Raw genomic sequence first — 22,500 nt, 5'->3', positions numbered from 1 at the left:
CCAGATGCAAAGCTGCAACTGTAGCTGCAATGGCACACGTCACTATGCAGACGTATGCACACTTGATGACATCACGACCGTGTGAGCAACATATTTGACATCTTTTTGCATCTTCCCATGTGAACGCAGCATATAAATAAAAGCAAAGAATTGCTGATTTACAAGTGTGTCACTTATACTTCACGCCACATTTCGAGCTTGCAGATCTGCTATTTTATATACGTTTGTATAGATCAAGGGCATTTACAAAAATAAAATATGGGGATAAGAGGTTTCTGCCCGACAGCAACAAAATGCAGCGGGGGCTCCATGACGAATAACAGCACAGTGTTAAAGGCTTTTCTTTGAGAAAACGTAACGCTCATGGGGTCCACTGGTTGCTCTCCAGCAGCAGTATACTGTACAGTACTGTACTATACAGTATACTGCATGGATAATGGATGGCAGTGACGTGGTGGTGGTGGAGGGCCGGAGGAGGAGAGCATATTAACCCATTCTGACCTGAGATCAGATTCATACGACGTTTCCACTGGACACACACTGGTCTGAATAACCCGTTCTGACCTGAGATCAGATTAAAAAAATGTCAGTCGTTCTGTCGATTTTTCAAAAATAGCAGACCTACAAGCTCGTAGCGCGCCACTCGGTGGCGCGCTATGAGCTTGTAGATCTGCTATTTTTCAATAGCTAAAGCATAACATGATGCTAACACCAAAACGGGTTCCCGTTCAGAATGGGTTAAGATGCAGCCACATGGATTAACAGCACAGCATCTCTTCCTACTGCATTCCTGGAAGAATCTCGCCCCGTAGCAACGCCTTGGGGTGGCAAAGCTCGCACCATGTGGTGGCTAACTATAGATGGCACTGAATCTGAATACATGAAAGCACCAATAAAGTGGTTCTTCTCACATCCCAGATGGAGTTGAGAAGCAACAAGCAGGCGTAATTAAGGACAAGAGGGATAGTGAGTTGGTGGGCATTATAGGTAGTACATTCATTTTGCTTATAGTCAGTCTATATACTTTCCATAGTCAGTTTGCACTCTTCACACAATCTCCACACATTCTCCACAGACCTTTATCACAGACCTTTATCACAGACCTTTATCACAGACCTTTATCACGGCACAAGGACTTCCAAGAACCGGCAATAAAGGGCAACAGTGGCTCAGGGGGTAGAGTGACCCGATGGCAACCGCAAGGTTCCCGGTCCGAACCCTGTGGGCTCCCCAGAACCCTGTGGGCTCCCCAGAGTCATGTCCAAGTGTCCTTGAGCCACACACTGAACCCCTAATTGCTCCCGATGTGCAAAGCTGTGAGCTTTGTATGGTTTCCTCCGGCATCAGTGTGTGAATGTGTGTGTGTGAAAGGGTGAATGTGATGCACAATCTCTGTAAAGGGCCTTGGATAAAGGCGCTATATATAAATGCACCATTTACCCAATAACACCAGGGATCTCCATTTATGGGCATAAAAGGGACAAGGACAGGAAAGACATATAGTATAAACTGGACACAGCCAGTTACATCGCAGGTATGGTTACTGCATAACAGGATGGGGTGTGCATTCCATATTTGCAACTTGCATCGTTCCCGAGTAGAACGGGCGCCTGTCTTATTCTAACAAATAGGGAAAATAGACAATGTAAAAGCTCATAATGCAACACAGTGAGCTTGAAGACGAGCTATTTTCAATATACTATATATGGTATATTTATATTTATATTTATATACACACACAAAATCACACCTGTCTGAAGTGAGGGGCGCTAATATATTAAAGTCTAACTCACGTTGATTAGGTGATGTAATGGTGATGTAATGGTGATGTAATGGTGATGTGAAACGAACGGTGCAAACACAAACATTAAACGCCATTAACAATAAAGAGACAATATGACGTAAATGACACATGATGACGTACATTTTCCCTTCATTGTCAATGGCGTTTACAAAACAAACACTGAACTAAAGACAAACATTAAACCTGTGTATAGGAGGGGCTAACGCCCCTCAATAACACACACACACACACACACACACACACACACACACACACACACACACACACACACACACACACACACACACACACACACACACACACACACTGTATGCTGAGTGCGGGAGGGAGGGAGTCTATATCTTCCACGGCTGCCTCGTCTCTCCCAATACATTTCCTCTCTGCTCTTCCAAGGTATATGCAGACCTGAATTCTCCTTAGTGACTCTGCATAACGGTTGTTGACGTGGTGATGATGACTCGACATAGAATAATGCACTGCCTGCATGTGTATAAGATTGATAAAAACATGTGATTGGTGGCGCCTCTACCCTGGAGGCAAATTTCACCTCTGGAGGAGTTGTGTTCTTTTCAGCCCACCTCATCCGTTATCTTTCAACAACCAGACACCTCGGAGTGAATTATTATTCTGCTTATACCACGGCCGCTTGCATTGGCCTAAGCCAGGGACTCTGACGTAAGCAGTAAAAAAACACGTGGGACATAAACCTCTTAACTCCATTGCACCCTCAAACTGTCTGCTAAAACGGCTAACTCCACCACTTCTCTCCCCTAATTGTTTCATGCAAGTAATAATTGACAATATTATATAAAAGTCACGACGCAAACCTTGACGTCAGGCAGTAGTACAGCATATTGCTTTGTTTTCAAAGAATATACTCTTCGACTACTATACGACTACGACTTCAATTAATTTCCCTGAAAAAAAATGTCTACTTTTCATTTCCACTGAAAAATGAACATTATAATGGACTATATAGTTGGGTGGTTTCTTCACACAGTATACATACAGTATGTACAGTATACCTACAGTGTGTTCATGATGTGTGTGTGTGTGTGTGTGTGTGTGTGTGTGTTGTTTGTAGAGGAGATCAGAGGAATAAACCTTGGACTTGGGACTCTGACGTATGCATGCAGGCCTCAATGCATGCTGTGACGCCAATGTGACGGGCACTAGGCATACAGTATACACATACAGTATTAATAAATATTCTGCTGGTTGGGTTTGTGGGCTATGAGCTGACCACCCAAGTATCCCCGGTCAGAGAGAGTATGTGACACCAAGGTATATTATCAACAAGGTCAGGTTTATTATCTCCTTAATCCATGGTTTTTTGGTCAAGTACACATGGCTGGAGTAATGGGTAGACTCAGTGAGGTCTGCAGGTGCTGCATGTTGCCTGTGTGAAGGCTGGAGACTGAGTGAGGAGTGTGGGGTGAGTTGCTGGTTATATGTGGCACACCTAGACTGTGATTGGCTAGTGAGTTGAGTGGTGTAATGGCAAACACGTGTGATTGTGGATGCAGGGAATGGGGAGTGTCCACCGGAGGCTGCCAGTAAGACAGCATGCAGATAATTCACAACAAGTATATTTGACCAAAAATGTGTTGGACTTTACAGTCGAGCAGTGATGGAAAGTATAGCACTGATTTACTGTACTTAACCCATTCTGACCTGAGATCAGATTCATACGAGGTTTCCACTGGCCAACACACTGGTCTGATTAACCCATTCTGACCTGAGATCAGAGTCTAAAAATGTCAGTCGTTCTTCGATTTTTCAAAAAAATAGCAGATCTACAAGCTCGTAGCGCGCCACTCGGTGGCGCGCTATGAGCTTGTAGATCTGCTATTTTTCAATAGCTAAAGCATAACATGATGCTGACACCAAAATGGGTTCCCGGTCAGAATGGGTTAAGTACAATTTTGAGATACTTTTTACTACTTCACTACTAGAGTATTTCAATAGCCTACTTTTACTTCAACTCCACTATACATCTCAGAGGCAAATATTGTAGTTTCACTTCACTACAAATATTAGAAAACTTGAGTTATACTTTGCCGAAATAATTGATTATATTTATAAAATATACACAAACTCTTTAGCCCTATTTTACATATAGGGCTAAAGATAATATATATATATATTTGAAAATTGCTGATCTACAAGCTAAAAATAAGTAAAATAACTGAGTACTTCTTCCACCACTGCAGTCGAGTAACGTGTAACAACCTCGATTAAACAATCTCAATCACTCAAAAAGTGAAGCCCTGGTTTCCTGCACAAACATTGTTGGAACACCAACTCTCCATTTCCCCCACGCGCCGCTCCACCACCCCCGGCTGCAGTGGCTCCGCCTATATTTACGCCCCTGGTTGTCGGCGGTCAATGATTAAAAACGGAGTAGATATGCATTGATATTAATTTTGTAGCGGTTTTATATACTGTAAATGACACCATTGTTGCTTGCTCTACATCCAACAAGATAGGGACAAATACTTAGTTCTAGTCCCATACTGCAGTGTATAGTACCAGATGCCCTGCCTAAGGCTTTAACCCATTCTGACCTGAGATCAGATTCATACGAGGTTTCCACTGGACAACACACTGGTCTGATTAACCCATTCTGACCTGAGATCAGAGTCTAAAAATGTCAGTCGTTCTTCGATTTTTCAAAAAAATAGCAGACCTACAAGCTCGTAGCGCGCCACTCGGTGGCGCGCTATGAGCTTGTAGATCTGCTATTTTTCAATAGCTTAAAGCATGACATGATGCTGACACCAAAATGGGTTCCCGGTCAGAATGGGTTAATGGTGAATGGTCTTGGGACGACTCAAGCTAAATAAATGTAGCCGTCCCACATAGAAATACAAAGCAGTTTCCTCACAGCTCCATCTCACTGTATAGCCAAGATAATCTGTTTTACAGTAGGAGGAAAAACAATGATCCATGTTTTTTTGCAATGCAAACATTTCCCGCAGATCTTTACACGGTGATAAGACAGTTTTTATAAGTGTGTTTCTAACTAGTTATGAATAGCAACACGCTACACACCAAACCTTTATCCACATCAACATGCACTACTGTGACTGTGTCACTGTGTTGACTGTGTCACTGTGTAGACTGTGTCACTGTGTTGACTGTGTCACTGTGTTGACTGTGTCACTGTGTTGACTGTGTCACTGTGTCACTGTGTTGACTGTGTCACTGTGTTGACTGTGTCACTGTGCACTGTGTTGACTGTGTCACTGTGTTGACTGTGTCAATGTGCACTGTGTTGACTGTGTCACTGTGTCACTGTGTTGACTGTGTCACTGTGTTGACTGTGTCACTGTGCACTGTGTTGACTGTGTCACTGTGTTGACTGTGTCAATGTGCACTGTGTTGACTGTGTCACTGTGTTGACTGTGTCAATCCAAACTTCTACAGTATACATGTATAACCAGTAAGACGCGCAAACGCGGGAAGCGAACGCAGCTGAGACCCTGCAGATCATGTCTGTCTGTCTGTCTGTCTGTGTGTCTGTCCCGCTGTTACTGTATATGTGGACCTGGCCCCGTTTGTGCCCATATATGGAGCTGAGTGATTGCTGATGCAACACACTCCATATTTGGATAGCGGGACGGACACACACACAGACAGACAGACACACGGACAGACAGACATGATCTGCTAGGTCTCATAGTAAGTGCTCACTGCGTTCGCAATGACAATCAACTATGACAGTGTCAATTACAGATCAACAATGTGTTGACACATTGCTAGCTTGTAGATCTGTTCCTTTTGGTATGCTACAGTATGCGCTGCCATTGAGATGGAAGCTAATAGTCTGTCCTCAATGCTGTTCTTAGATCTGTACGCAAGCCCATCTGCGGTGGGTTTTTAACCCATTCTGACCTGAGATCAGATTCTAAAATTGTCTTTCTGAATCCTTACAGTTTTCTGGAAAAAGCTATGTTTCTATGTCAGTCGTTCTTCGATTTTTCAAAAATAGCAGACCTATACAAGCTCGTATAGCGCGGTATTTTTCAATAGCTAAAGCATAACGTAATGCTATAATGCTTTCATCACTCCCAATTAAACCTCTCAGAGCACCTCTTACACTAATGGTAGGAGGAAAGGGGCACGCAAGTTCTTTAACCCCAGGCTCATTAAAAACCATAACGGGACTTGTTTCATCTGCGGGGACACAACATGAACAATGAGTTGGGAACTCGTAAAACAAACAACAAAATGAACAAAACAACTGGCTGAGGACTGAGGACTTTTTTCTAGTAAGCTAAAAATGTCGACAAATGTTCAAGAGTATAGTGAAAATTGCAGATATATATATAAGCTCGCAGCATGCTATACATTGTCACTACTTTTGAAACGTGCAATATCTGTCTTTGAACAATTGTGGAGTGAAAGTATCCCAATACACAAATAAAGTACAGATACTAAAACCAATGGACTTACTAAAGTTCACAGTATACAGTACTCCAGTGAACGTAATTGGTTACTGTCTGGTGTGACCCGACGCTGCGTGAGCAATTTGCCCTGTGAATGAGGAATGAGCTGCTTAACCCATTCTGACCGGGAACCCATTTTGGTGTCAGCATCATGTTATGCTTTAGCTATTGAAAAATAGCAGATCTACAAGCTCATAGCGCGCCACCAAGTGGCGCGCTACGAGCTTGTAGCTCTGCTATTTTTGAAAGATCGAAGAACGACTGACATTTTTTTAGAATCTGATCTCAGGTCAGAATGGGTTCATCAGACCAGTGTGTGTCCAGTGGAAACCTCGTATGAATCTGATCTCAGGTCAGAATGGGTTAATGTATGCCGCCGCACATCTCGCTGAGGTCAGCACGCCACCACCACCACGCCACTAATCCCCACGCCAAAACACCACTGAGAAGCTCTCCTACGTCACCTCTCTCTCTCTCTCTCTCTCTCTCTCTCTCTGTCTCTCTCTCTCTCTCTCTCTCTCTGTCTCTGTCTGTCTGTCTCTGTCCTCCCTCTTTACCTGCTTGCAACAATTTCCATCCCCTCCACGCCTCCTCTCTTCTTTTTTTCTTAAAGCTGTCTTCCACAATCTTCCTCACTCTCTCTCTACTCTCACCACTTCTGCCTCCATTTATCTGCCCCCCGCGTCCCCCCCCCCGCTCTCGCACACACACGCACGCACGCACGCACACACGCACACACACACACGCACACGCACACACACACAACCCCCGGTCCCTATACATGTGACACGCGTATTGAGTCAGCTAGTTTGTATGCCGGCTGCTGCTGTTCCACCAGGCAGCAGCCTCTCTCTGGAAATCAAGGAAGGGATTTTGGTTTGTGTGTGTGTGTGTGTGTGTGTGTGTGTGTGTGTGTGTGTGTGTGTGTGTGTGTGTGTGTGTGTGTGTGTGTGTGCGTGTGCGTACGTGCGTGCGTACGTGCGTGCGTGCACACACACGTCGCACATGTGCTGAGCGAGAGAGCAAGACGGATAAAACTAAGATAAGAGGGGAATGGAGGTGTCGGACAGAAATGGACTTGGGAGACCATAGATGGGAAGCCAGAGGGCAAAAGAAAGGTAAAGTAAAGTAAAGTGACAGATAAAACGGGTGACACGAGGGACGGGGGGGCTGGTGTATGGACGACAGCGAGTCTTCAATAGAGGTGTCGCCCGTCTGTCTGTCTGTCTGTGTGGCAGGTCCATTTTCTTCACCGACTGCAGCCTGCATTTCCATTCCCTTTGGTCTCTGTCGGGCGTGAACCTCATATGTCTATAAAAACCTTTCACTGTTCAGGATACAAGATCAAAAACAGCGAGAGCAGCAGATCGACAAGCTCCGAGCGGATTGTGGATCTGCTGCTCTTGGGTAAATAGTGTGAGCTTGTGGATCTGCTGCTCTTGGGTAAATGTGTGAGCTTGTGGATCTGCTGCTCTTGGGTAAATGTGTGAGCTTGTGGATCTGCTGCTCTTGGGTAAATACTGTGTTTACGCATGTAGTATGATCAAGCAGGACATTGATTTACGGGGGGAAAAAAACACAAAACGTAAAACAATATGGAGATAAGAGGTTTCTACACCGAACCTGCAAAGGTTTCCCACTGTACCCTGCTGAGAGGAAGGCACTGTGTCTCTGACTCACTGTGACAGGAGACCCTTATCCTCTGCTGTGAGCACAGTGAGACGGGTGGCCCGGGCTGGAGTCGTGACACCGCTGGCCCTATAGTCGTGTTCTACCCCCACACACCCCCGGAAAGAGAAGAACCACGACTCCGTGGCCGGGCCCATTAACCCATTCTGACCTGAGATCAGATTCATATGAGGTTTCCACTGGACACACACTGGTCTGATGAACCCATTCTGACCTGAGATCAGATTCTAAAAATGTCAGTCGTTCTTCGATTTTTCAAAAATAGCAGACCTACAAGCTCGTAGCGCGCCACTCGGTGGCGCGCTATGAGCTTGTAGATCTGCTATTTTTCAATAGCTAAAGCATAGCATGATGCTAACAACAACATGGGTTCCCGTTCAGAATGGGTTAAACACTGGAGACCGAGTATTAAAATGTTATTACTTATATCTCACCGGCTAGACGGCGTCTCGGCCCCGCACTCTCCTTCCATTTCCTGCAGAAAAGATCTGTTTCGAGACCAGATAACGGCAGTGGCAGAAAGAGAGAGAGAGAGAGAGAGAGAAAGATGAGAGAGGGAAGGGGGAGAGAGAGAGGGGGAGATTGCTTTCTGATTTATCCTTCTACTCATGTACTTCACTGTTTCTCTCTGTAATGTTCTCTGTTCTTGTGACAAGTTTCTTAAAGGTTTAAATGTCATCTATTTCCTCGTCGTAGTTCTCATGAAATATTCAGTGGAGCGCTCACTCCGCTCAGTACTGACGGGTGTGCTGAGGTAGACTCACGGTCAGGACAGGGTGAGCATTCAGGGGCATTCTCTGGGCGCTGTGATCATTGTTATGAACATTTCTACTAACACTTCAACCTTTACCTTTACCTCCAATATCAAAGAAATGGGCCAGTGCTCACTGTTATACTGCCCCATGAATCAAGTTATTTAAAGTTTAGTTTAGTTTAGTTTTTCCAGACGTTTTACAATTTTCTCTTTGATTTCGATTATAGGTTTATGAGTGCATTAGTTTAATGTACTGTATAGTCTTTAGTTTTTATTTGGTTTGCGTTTTTCAGATATTATGAGGAAAGCCTTGATTTCTAGATGTTCGAAAAGGTGCACAGGACGCATCAGATATGAAGAAACGTACAGCAATGATTACTTAGTTTAAGTTCATTTTGCATTGTTCATTTTATTTAGTTTCTGATTGATTGTATTGTACTTTTCCACGTTAAGTTTTACCTTTAGTGTTTTTGCTTTAGTTAATTACAACCATTTGCTTTAGTTAATTACAACCAGTAAGACGCCTGGCGGCGAGACGCAACCTCACCCCTAAAGGGCGAGAGGTCGCGTGCACGCATTCGCCTGGGTGACAGCAGACTGCTGGGTGAGTGCTGGCGCTTTGGCATGGCAGGTAAGATCTTCATGTTCGGGCCTGTTGAGAACGTTAGTTTTCGCCATCAGCTACCGGGCGCGGCTGCACTAATAACTCAGTCAAAAGGGAGACATCGGAGAGGAAGGATGGATGGGGAAGGATCAACATATGGAATGTCAGTATACAGGTCAGCTCCATATAATGGAGAGCTAAAGGGTTTGAGGTTTGAGTTCAGATGTCGAGTTGCTGGCCTGATGACATGTCTGATCCTTCACATATATTATCTTCAGAGTATGAGCTGTTACCCTCTGGTAGACGCTACAGAGCGTGTCGTTGCAAGAGCAACCGCTTCAAACTTTCTTTTCTTCCCACTTCAATTGTTCTACTAAACAACCGCCACATAGTTCTTAGTGGGGAAGGGACTTCTTGACCTTCATCAGTTATTTATTGCACTTTTGTGATTGTGATACTATAACTGTGAATACTCTAGCACTTTTTTAATATTATACCTTCTCTTATTGCAATTTGCACTTCTCTTGTGATACTCTCTTGTGACTTGTACTTTGCTGCTACTGTGTATTGTCTTGTGTGTATTGTCTGTCTGTTTTAAAAAGCGTTGATGTACTGATGCACTTTTTGCCCAAGACAAATTTCCCCTCGCGGGACAATAAAGTATATCTCATCTCATCATCTCATCTCATGACATCAAGGATGTCCATATATGGGCATAATATTGCTGTCACGTGATGTCACGTTCTCTCTCTCACCCCCCGATCAACCAACATACCGACAGGAAATTCAACCTTCGGTCGCAATAACCCTTGTGACGTCTAAACAAGATTAAAATAAACACTTTGCGTAAAATAAACACCTCCGCGTCATCAGTGCCCATACCCGAGGCGGGGGTTGGCGATAGGGCCTTTCTGTGTGGAGTTTGCATGTTCTCCCCGTGTCCCCTAGGGTAGATACCCTCACAAAAAACATGCCGTAATCCTGGTCTCTAAAACTACCTCCCCCTGGCCAGCAGGGGCGCCTGATGGAGGGGAAAGGAACTGGTCGGAATAACGTGTCCCTTCCACGCGCTACGTCCGGCCGGGGAAATTCCCCCCCTGTCAGGTGAAAAGAAGCAGCTTGGACTCCTCATGCATAGAAGGAGGCATGAGGTCAGTCCGCTGCCCCCCCAGGTTGGCAGAGGAAGTGTAGCGCCCAGGATTACTTAGATAATTGGCACTGGGTGAAAAGAAAAACTGGGTTACAAAATCGTGGGATAAAAATAAAAAATAAATAAAATAAAAACACTTTGCTTGCTATGGTAAATGCAGCAGGCACATTGGGTGGGTCTGGAAACCCACTCAATTGAGCTGCTGTATGCAGTATATCTAGCAGAAACAATGGGACATAAAGTTACACTTCTGCATAGCCAGGTGAAGCAGGTATCTCGGGATGCACTTATATGAAAGATATTGATGGTCCTCTATTGTACCTTAACCCATTCTGAACGGGAACCCATTTTGGTATTAGCATCATGTTATGCTTTAGCTATTGAAAAATAGCAGATCTACAAGCTCATAGCGCGCCACCGAGTGGCGCGCTACGAGCTTGTAGGTCTGCTATTTTTTGAAAAATCGAAGAACGACTGACATTCTTAGAATCTGATCTCAGGTCAGAATGGGTTCATCAGACCAGTAGTGTGTCCAGTGGAAACCTCGTATGAATCTGATCTCAGGTCAGAATGGGTTATACTGCAGCGCCATATACAAATGTGCTGTATATCTTTGCTGTTGGGTGGAGGCCTCGTTATGACCTCATCATGCCGCAATGCATCACACTCGTAGACCGGCTGTTTTTGGCTATACTTTTGCTCGGCACTGTAGTATGACGAAGTAGGGCAATTTAAGAGAAAATATAAAAAAGTTAAAACGTGGAGATAAGAGGTTTCCGCCGGACAGCGACGACAGGGTGCTTCGCTCAGTCCCTGGTGGTGGCACTGTGTATATAATGCTCTCAAAAATAACTATTGACGAGCAGAGTGTATACACAGAACAATGTGACCTGCACAGTATGACAGTCTGAGAGCATCAGTCTGTGGAAACAAAAGCCCAAGTTGCTGACCTTGGCTTGAACCGCTCTTTAACGCACTAGCTGAGTTTTCAGTTGCTGTAATGTCACTGGATATGACTGAGGAGGAGCCATTTGGAGGGGGAATGGTCCCATTATAGATGTGTTGTTGTTCCATTCAGTTGTTGCTTCCAAAAGCACTTTCCGCACCACTCTGCTGAAGAAACAAATAAAAGGGTCTTTCATCGACTGCAGTGTTTTCAGCATGTGACACTGCCGTATGTTAAACGCACTCACTCACGCACGCATGTGTGTTTAAGGTTTGAGACAACGCTTTGCAGAAAGTATACACAGCTGTTATGTACCTGGCCTAGGGGGTGCCAAGATACACAAGAAAAAAACAGGGGAGACGCAGTTTACCAAAGAAATATAACTTATTGATTAACCCAAAAATAAGTAATCAAAAGATAAATCGTGAATAAACAGATGAAGTGTGGAGATCAGTATTCAGTGGTGTAGTGCGTGTATGCATGAGTGAAATGTGTTCTACTGGCTTTGGCTTAAACATGTCAGTGTCAGTGTTTCTAGTGTTGCACTGTTGACCGCTAAAACGTTCTAAGGTGGTCATTGTGGGAGGAGTTAAGTACCTATTGTCCCTCCCATTGTCACACCCACTTCTGTCCAGCTCTAAGGTGTTAAAAATGTTGTGAATATTGAAAGGGACTTTTCTCAGCTTTGGGTGAAAGGCCCCAATCATTTTAAAATGGTTATATCTCCTTCAATTATTGTCCAATTTCAAAAATAATCTGTAATAATCTGTAATCTGTAAAAATCGAGTTGAGGCCCTTTTTGCTGGCACCTGTCACATGTGTGCAGCGTGTTGTATGTATTAACAGAAATGTTGAAAAGTGTGCATGGTGGAAGAGGTGCAGGAGGCAAATGAGAAGAACAGAACTGGGGAAGCAGGCATTTATAGGGCGTCGACACCCGGGCCCAGGTGCGAGCTGATCATCATTAGTAGCTCTGCTCCCCAATTGGATAAAAGAAACAGAGGTTACTATAGGGTAAACAGTAAACACAACATATACCAAAACCAGACAACCTAAGAGTACAGTACTCAAATTCAAAACCATCAACAAGAAGAAGCAGATCTACAAACTCAAAATGTGTCACTTCGCACCCAGTGTGGAGCTTGCAGATCTGCTACTTTTGATACTTTTGTGTGACACTGTATAGGGCGTTAATTTACCCCCAAAAACCCACAAAAGGTCAACATGGAGATAAGAGACTCACGGTGCACACCTTTGTGTGCATGTTTTCGGTAAACAATTCAAAAGTCTGAAAACCTGATGTGTGTCACGCATTCTGACAACGCTTCACATTGCAATATAATGGAAATTCATATGGAAATAATGCTGAGAAATTGACTAAATCAGTGGTTCTCAACCTTTTCTGGATCAGGGCCCACTTGAAAATCTCAAATCTTCGGTATAGGACAGGTATCATCACAATGAAAACACATCCTCATTAAAATCTTAGCGTTTTGGCAAAGCAGAAGACCTGCAACACTCCTACGTATCCCTGTATCTATCAGGTCTTCCTACCTAGATTAGGTGGTTCGGGCATTTGGTTAGGATGCCTCTCGAGAGTCTCCCCAGGGAGGTCCTGGATACATGTCCCACTGGGAGGAGACCCTGGGGCAGACCAATGATCAGATGGAAAGTCTCGAGATCCCCCAGGAGGAAGTTACTAAATGTTGGTCTGGAGAGGGAAGTCTGGAGCTCTCTGGTGGAGCTGTTGCCCCTGCGACCCGAATAGGGATAAGCGGTTGAAGATGGACGGATGTTGACAACAGCGTGACAACACTGAGGAAGACAGGCCCAAAACGCGTCCATTGCTTCAGTTCATGAGAGGTAAATAAATCATGTGGAAAAGACATTCATTGCGTGCTGTGGCTATTTCCTGACTTCAATTATCTGAGGGCCCACTTGCAATATCCTCACTGGACCACAGGTTGGGAATCGCCGCTATAAATCATCCTGTACCCTAGTACACTTGTGTGTTGGTCGAGACCACGAGTGTGATTGTGCTTGCGTGTCCGTGAGAGAGCGGGTTTTGCCTTGCTCGTGTGTTCGTGTGCGTTTGTCAGCAAAACGTATGTTCCAAAGCGCCTATGTGCGCCCGTGTGCTCCGTTTGACACGTGAAAAGGTCGCAGGAGAAAAGTGTTCCTTGCTCGTCTCATATATGGCGAGGAGCCCAGGAGGTCCCTCGGCGCCACGATACTGTACGAGCGGCAGACTCCTGACAAAAAGGGAGGCGAGAAGGAGGTCAGATAACATCACAGAGCGTTAGTGTTCTCGCTCGCTCGCTTGCCCGGGGGCTGTGTGCTCTCGCAACACGCACTCAGGGACCAGGGGACAATGCCTTTCCTGCAAGGGGCCAAGGTCTTAGGATCTTAAGACGCTCTGCGAGTGCTTAAAGGTGTCTCAGCTTTCTATTTTAGCCAGCAGAATGAGTTAGTATAGTAAGTAGTCGTGTGTGTGTGTGTGTGTGTGTGTGTGTGTGTGTGTGTGTGTGTGTGTGTGTGTGTGTGCGCGTGTGTGTGTGCGTGTGTGCATGTGCGTGTGGGCCACGGGCCATTGGCGAGCACTTTGCATTCAGCGCATCTCAAACTGCAAACAGTGGTAGAAGAATTTTACATTTGCAACCTTATCTTGATGTATTAGCCTCTTCAAACACTATAGAGTCTGGAACTACTCCTCCCGAATGACGAGAAAGGAAGCTGTCATCTGTTTGTCATTTCCGTTACTGAAAATATATTAAATAGCCCTATATCGTTTTTTTGTTTTTTTTCAATTTCCATTCCTCTAGCAGCAAGCTATAATGCTTTGTTTTGATTTATATTGAGACAAATTTGCGCGACTGTAAAGACAACACGGAAGTGGCCAGGAGGTGTCACATCCGCTTTACCCTATGATCATTTATTTTATTTATTTTATTTTACACCATTCCAGTACTAAACTAAATTTGACAGAGCAACATTCACTTGTATGTTGTTCCATTTTGACAGCCTCAACTGTCACTGAGTCGTGAAACTTCCTGTACAACCATAGAATAGAAACCATCCCATTCCGCTCAACTGTCATTTGCTGGAGGCTTATCTGTTGTCGCGCCATGCACAGCTTGTGCCAGAGCGGTTTCCTGTCATAGATCACAACGAACACAGTTTCAGAAATGTCTTGAACCATGGCCTCCTAAGATCAAACAGCTCCTTGATGTAGGGATGCAGCAATACATGTATTTTCTTGGTGATTATCCCATTAAGTCCTTTTTTCCGATTGAATGAATAATTCAGGAGTGCATTTTTAGTTTTTGATTTTTTTAAACGGAAGCGTTATTTTATACATACTAGTATAGTATAGTATAGTATAGTATAGTATAGTATAGTGAAAATAGGGATTCCGCAGAAGGAAATGGCTAATGTTGTTCGTAAAAGGGAAGTCTGGAGCTCGCGGTTCTGAAACTGTAGCCCCTGCAACGCGATTCCAGATAATCGGTTGAAGATGGATGGCTATGAATTGATAATTTAAAATAAGATTATCGATTATGATTTATTAATTGATTAAATCGATTAGTTAAATTAACCGTTGCAATCCTCACTGTTATAGACCTGGCCTAGGGGGGGGGCAAGTATACAGAGAGAGAAAATACAGGGAGACGCAGTAGGCTACTCAAATTAAATATTAATCTATTTAAGTCGTCAAAATTAAGAAATCAAACCAAATCAGGAGCAAACAGATGAGGTGTGTAAATCAGTAGGCAGTGGTGTAGTGCGTGTATGCATGAGTGAAATGTATATGTGCAGCGTGTTGAATGTATTAACCCATTCTGACCTGAGATCAGATTCATTCGAGGTTTCCACTGGACACACACTGGTCTGATGAACCCATTCTGACCCGAGATCAGATTCTAAAAATGTCAGTCGTTCTTCGACTTTTCAAAAAATAGCAGACCTACAAGCTCGTAGCGTGCCACTCGGTGGCGCGCTATGAGCTTGTAGATCTGCTATTTTTCAATAGCTAAAGCATAACATGATGCTAACACAAAAATGGGTTCCCGCCCAGAATGTATTAACAGAAATGTTGAAAAGAGTGCATGGTGGGAAAGGTGCAGAGAGCAAAATGAAAAGAACAGAACTGGGGAAGCAGGCATTTATAGGGCGTCGACACCCGGGCCCAGGTGCGAGCTGATCATCATGATTATAGGCTCTGCTCCCCAATCCTATTGGATAAAAAGAACAGAGGGTACTATAGGGTAAACATTACATAAACCAAAACCAGACAACCTAAGAGTAATATAATATATATATATAACACACAATATAGGGAACCGTCACACACAATAAAGATGTAACAGCTGGACTGCAGTGTCCGTAGCATCTGTGCTCTCGTCACACGTGATTGAGTACAAATACAATGCAAATACAATTTATTTCGCTGATGGCTCTTGTTTGTTGTTTTCCCGGACATGCTGACATTGTTGAATTCTGGAGTTTTCTCCGGGCACATTAGCCCCGAAACTTCTCATGATTCGCTCTTTAAATAAAGTCGAGAAGGGGTTTTCCATTCCATTGTTTGGCACCAAAACACTGCTGCGGTTGAGCTATCAGACTAGCCGTTAGTTGTTTAACTTTTCTGCCCTTGCTTTCTGTGCCCGTGTGTATGAAGTGTTGGCCTAGATTCATTACATTCATGGAAACATTTCATCACATTCTTAAAATAGTGTCTGAGGATTATATTTTTACCATCATTATTTCCATGAATATGCGCTCATGCAAAGATGCATGTGGATGTAAGCGTGTGCGTGCGTGCGTGTGCATGTGTAAGAACACAATTGTGCGTGAGACGCTAAGAGCGACACTAGTCATATAATCCTTTAATTTCCCCCAGCTCTCCGTGTTTTATCCAGGGTTTAATAGCCTTTCCACAAGCACTCTACCGCATGCGTGTGTGTGTGTGTGTGTGTGTGTGTGTGTGTGTGTGTGTGTGTGTGTGTGTGTGTGTGTGTGTGTGTGTGTTACTATCCTTGTGAGAGCCAAACTAAGAGAGTTTTACTGTTCAAATTTGGGGATTTGGGGCGTCAGGCGAACAATTAGGAAAATATTCTGGTTGCTGTATAGGTTTACGATTTAGAAGTTGGAGTTAAGATTTGTAACTTAATTGTTGTTGTGCTCCGAAAATAGTAGATGTGCAGCTGAGCTCACATGACGCATGATGCACTGTGATTGTGTATTACAGATTCAACTTTTCATAGATAGCTTTGTAGACTTGTACTATCATCAGTGTTGTGTGAATTCATACATGCTCTATGTCAGACACTTAAACCCTCACTACTTTGTAAACTTGACCTTTGGCTCTGTACTTGCTCTGGGTGGGTGTCAGTGTGTGGGTGCGTGCGTGCGTGCGTTCGCACACACGTGTTAGTGTGTTTGCTGTGCAGTCTGTCTGCATGAATGTGTGTGTGTGTGTGTGTGTGTGTGTGTGTGTGTGTGTTGTGCGTATGTGTCTGAATGATATGAGTGTGCTGTGCATACCGGTATGTCTGTCTGCATTATACATTAAGTGTGTATTGCATACGTCTGTGTGCATGAATGTGCACGCGTGCGAGTGCATGCATGTGTTATGTGTATTTGTCTGTCTACATGAATTGTGTGTTTAGGTTTGTGTGTTTGTGTGTTTGCGTGCGTGCGTGCGTGTGTGCGTGCGTGCGTGCGTGCGTGCGTGCGTGCGTGCGTGCGTGCGTGCGTGCGTGTGTGTGTGCGTGCGTGCGTGCGTGTGTGCGTGCGTGCGTGCGTGCGTGTGAATAAATAAATTGGATGCAGCAGTTGCATCAGGGCGTGTCTGACAGCGACACCGTCGGGGCCATTTTGCAGTGAACCCTGTAATGGTCCCATTTGTGCGAGAAAGCAGAACGCAGAACACACACACACACTTATACATTCACCCATATACATACACAGACATATGCACGCACGGACGCACGCACACACGCACGCACGCACACACACACACACACACACACACACACACACACACACACACACACACACACACACACACACACACACACACACACACACACACACACACACACACACACACACACACACACACACACACACACACTTATACATTCACCCATATACATACACAGACATATGCACGCACGCACACACACACACACACACACTTATACATTCACCCATATACATACACAGACAGACATACGCACACACACACACACACACACACACACACACACACACACACACACACACACACACACACACACACACACACACACACACACACACACACACACACACACACACACACACACACACACACACACACACCCACACACACACACACACACACACACACACACACACACACACACACACAGTGTTGTGGAACAAGGATTGTGTAAACAACATCTCTGTCCTTAACTCTCCAGATTGTGTAAACGTCATGCTGTTGTATCCTACTGACTGAGGATTCCCCACCGAGAGGGCTTAGAGCCTTCGTCCTCCTCCTCCCGCCCAACACTCCTCACTGATTGGTAAGGAGGAGTACTTGTAGAGTGTCTGTCGACTGACGAATATCAGCCTCCCCGCCCGGCTTCCCTCCCCAGAACACGGGTCAATAGTGCATATTTGTAGCCAGATGCACCATATTTTGTAAATAAGTGCAAAGTGTGTCTCATGTGGGTTTCATATTGAACTAATGAAAAGTATTAACCCATTCTGAACGGGAACCCATTTTGGTGTTGGCATCATGTTATGCTTTAGCTATTGAAAAATAGCAGATCTACAAGCTCATAGCGCGCCACCGAGTGGCGCGCTACGAGCTTGTAGGTCTGCTATTTTTGAAAAATCGAAGAGCGACTGACATTTTTAGAATCTGATCTCAGGTCAGAATGGGTTCATCAGACCAGTGTGTGTCCAGTGGAAACCTTGTATGAATCTGATCTCAGGTCAGAATGGGTTAACAAGAGCTTGTGACTAAATAATGTCTACATTGGATCCAGGTCATTTTTCTTATCCATTTCCTAAAAAGTAATAATTTTTGATATACAAGGTTTCCACCGACAGTGGCGATATGTATTGCTCTTGGCATGGACCGTTCACAGGATGTTGGCATGTCTCCTAGCAACAGAAACGTACGTGTTGAAAGCTTCCATAGTCTAGTCTCATGGTCATTTTGTGAATATTCCTCCGTTCACTCCCTTTACTGTTAGCACATAATATCCCACACATAGCTGATGTTTGACAAGAAAAAAAGACTCCACTCGGAAAAGCACAATGTGCTTCAGCAAAATAGCGGATTTTACTGAATATCAGACATCCACTTGAGAGCCATTCTATGCCTCATCTATCCACCCGTCCCGGAACGCTCATACACATATTTCCATGACTACCCCGGATCAGTCTGGGTATATAACGCCAAACAAGGGACGTTGTCGACCAATTGATCAAAGTATTCCAGCTTTGCTCTTGAAGGCAACTCTGGTGCTCTTTACACGAGGATGGTGTTCATGAAAAACGGCAAAATAAAGTATCGTTTGCTGCTGTCATTTAGACGAGAACCGTGTCCACAGGAGGTGAAAACGCAACGAAGTGAAACCACCTCCCAGAGTGGAAATCTTTTAGAACGCCGTTTCCTATGGTCTCCATATAAACAGGCAAAACGGTGGATACGCAAAAGTTGTGACATCATGGCTTACGTCAGCTCTGGTCGGCTCACCCGTGTCCTACGTTTTTACATGGTGTCATAGGCATGCGTCAGTTGCTAGGGGAAACGAACAACAACAACCATGCTAGTGATGAGGACGCGACGTTTGTTTACTTTCTGTGTAGAAGAAGAACGGAAGTAGTTCTACGCATGCGTGACTTATGTCTATGGTTTATATATGCACTGCGTCACACGGACCCCACAAGGACACGCGCCACCTAGCGACCTGGCAGATATATGCATGCACTTTGTAGCGTTTTCATTCAAGTGTGCGTTCTCATGTAAATGGTCCAAAAAAATGAGAACGCAACGGGACTTTGACGTGTTATATGGAGATGGTCGCCGTCTAAAAGAGGCCTCTGATTACCGGCACGAGCCAAAGATTGCAGCGCTACACTAACTTACGTTGGTTCTCTGTGCTCTGAGCTGCACCCAAAGCATCTGATTGGCCAGGAGTTATGGGTGTGCATATCAGGCATATCAGTGTGTACATTTGGCCACCAGCTGTGCCGTGCTTGCGTGATGACAAGAGTGTGAGCGATATCGCAGACACCACTGTGACATGAGAAGCACCAGCTGCTGCCTCGCCGCCACTATATCAACTGTACATAGAAATAAACGCTGGTGCGTCGCGGGGGGTATTTAAAACCATTCTGATACAGATAAATAGGATCTTAAATACGACGGTGGTTCCGTTCATCCAAAGGGGAAATTTGATTGATTGATTGATTGATTGTGTCACACTCTGGTCTAAGTGAAAGCTATTCAGAGAGTCTTGGGCAGTTAAACCTGGCGGCGCCCATCCCTCTCCAGGTTGGATGCAGTTTAAACCTGGCGGCGCCCATCCCTCTCCAGGTTGGATGCAGTTTAAACCTGGCGGCGCCCATCCCTCTCCAGGTTGGATGCAGTTAAACCTGGCGGCGCCCATCCCTCTCCAGGTTGGATGCAGTTTAAACCTGGCGGCGCCCATCCCTCTCCAGGTTGGATGCAGTTTAACGTCATACCCAGGACGAGCACTGCTGTATGCAGGTTCTCAAATGATTGATTTGCAAAGACCCGCTTAACTCTGAGAGTGTTCAAATGGTTTGAATGTTCGACTTTGGGGGTCCTTGACATGAAAAGGTTTGGGAACCACTGGTAGGCCAAACTTGGCACTGAACCAGCTCTCAAAATACTCCAAAAAAGGCACTCCTTTAGCAAAAGTTTTTAATTCACCTTTTGCAGAGTCCACATGAAATGGTCATTCGAACAAACCAAACACAAAATAGGTATTTACAGCACACTGGCCAGGTTGGCTCTTTCAAGGTCTGCTCTGCTCTAGTCTAGTCTAGTCTAGTCTCTAGTCTGCTCTGCTCCCTACAATCCTGCGTTGATTGGCTGGGCAGTGGCAGGTGCTCCTCATAAAGGCTAGGCCCCTCCCATTTAGACCAAACCAACCCCGGATTGATTCCACAATGGAACCAGTGCATCAATGTCCAGAGACATCACACATCATTCATAAGCATAACACACATAAAGTGTCACATGCTATACTCTATAAATGATTACCATAATATAATCAAAGTCAAGAGTTCTCTAAAAAAAAAAACCCTCCCACTGTTGGCATGTTCCCCACACCCCACAGCTAGTAGTTGCTCCCTTCAATGGCGTCAACAATCAATTATCAATCAATTAATCAGACACCACACACTATACATAAAGTCACAATAACAAATATTATCACTGAAACATAAATAATTATTCAAACTTTAGCCATTCAGTCTCAGTGGCAGGCTGAACTGCCTCAGATTCATTGATTGATTGATCATTCAAAAAAACATGCTCTGAAAATGCACACGGACCACCCACCTGACCACTAAACTGGTCTATGGGCAGTTCCCGGTCAGATAGGGCCGCGAACGCTGTCGGGATTTCCCAAGTGGGACCCGGCCACTAGCAAAGGGAACCGCTTATTTATTGAATTTTTTCCAGCGTCATTTCGATATGCATTTCCATCATACAACACATCGCAAATAAGGGCTGCCGTGGGTTAAGTGGTCAGGAACCCTGCATGGGGAACACACGATCTCTCTGCCCTGCATCGATACCGTCCCAGTGGCACTTTGTCTTGGAAGCATTGATCGCAAAATCCAACGCTCCTCCTATAGTCATCCATATTTATATGCAATTCGTTCACCATGCGTGGTCAGGAGGATAGCCTTGCCGTGTACATGCTGACATAGACAGCATGCAGGCTGGCAAGGCGTTGTGGACGTAAAGGATAGACGTCACCCGTTCTCTCTCCCAAGCATTTCCTTCTTGTACCAATTTAGGAGAGCAAAGAGCTCTGATCTGGTGAAGAAAAAAAGAAAAAGGAAAAGAAAAAAAAGCCATTTAGATCTTATCTCTGCACAATGCGCCCCGAAAAGGGAAAGACGGGATTTGAGTTGACCTCCGAGATAACGTCTGAGTAGCATATTATGGTCTCTGTCGGGTGGAAACCTCATATGTCCAAACACTTGTTGATCTGCTATACTGTTGATTAGGGATGCACGATATAATCGGTAGCATAATCGGAATCTGCCATATTGGCCATAAAAATGCCATATCGGTATCGGAATTGTATTAAGGGGGAGGCGTCCAAAGGCGTACTGTGGCACTGAGTTTAACAGGCGTTGGGCCAAGCCCCTACAGGGCCCTACAAGCCCCTACAGGGGGCCCCTACAGGGCCCTACAAGGCCCTACAGGCCCTTACAGGCCCCTACACGTGTTTCCATTGTAGTCCTCTGTATAATATCGGAATCGGGCTGAATCGGAAGATATGTGGATGATAATCAGAGATCGGATATCGGTCATAATTTCATAATCATGGGAGGCGTCCAAAGGCGTACTGTGGCACTGAGTTTAACAGGCGTTGGGCCAAGCCCCTACAGGGCCCTACAAGCCCCTACAGGGGGCCCCTACAGGGCCCTACAAGGCCCTACAGGCCCTTACAGGCCCCTACACGTGTTTCCATTGTAGTCCTCTGTATAATATCGGAATCGGGCTGAATCGGAAGATATGTGGATGATAATCAGAGATCGGATATCGGTCATAATTTCATAATCATGCTCCCCTACATTTGATGCTTCTGTGTGATGCTGTAGTTACAGTAGTAGTATGAGAATAAGAATAAGAATAATTTAGAATAAATTATGGAGATGGGAGGTTTCTGCATGCCTGACAGTGACGATATCATGAAACATTTCGGTAGCACTTTAAACTTTAAAAGTGCTACTTTAAAATGCTACTTTAAAGTGCTACTAAGATTTCAGAGCACACGTGCACAAGCGCACGCAAGTACTCATGTACGCAAACGCACACGCACACACGCACACAC

The sequence above is a fragment of the Protomyctophum bolini genome (genome assembly GCF_963924005.1).
Source record: "Protomyctophum bolini genome assembly, chromosome: 3".
NCBI lineage: Eukaryota > Metazoa > Chordata > Actinopteri > Myctophiformes > Myctophidae > Protomyctophum > Protomyctophum bolini.
This window is presented reverse-complemented; position numbering follows the sequence as displayed.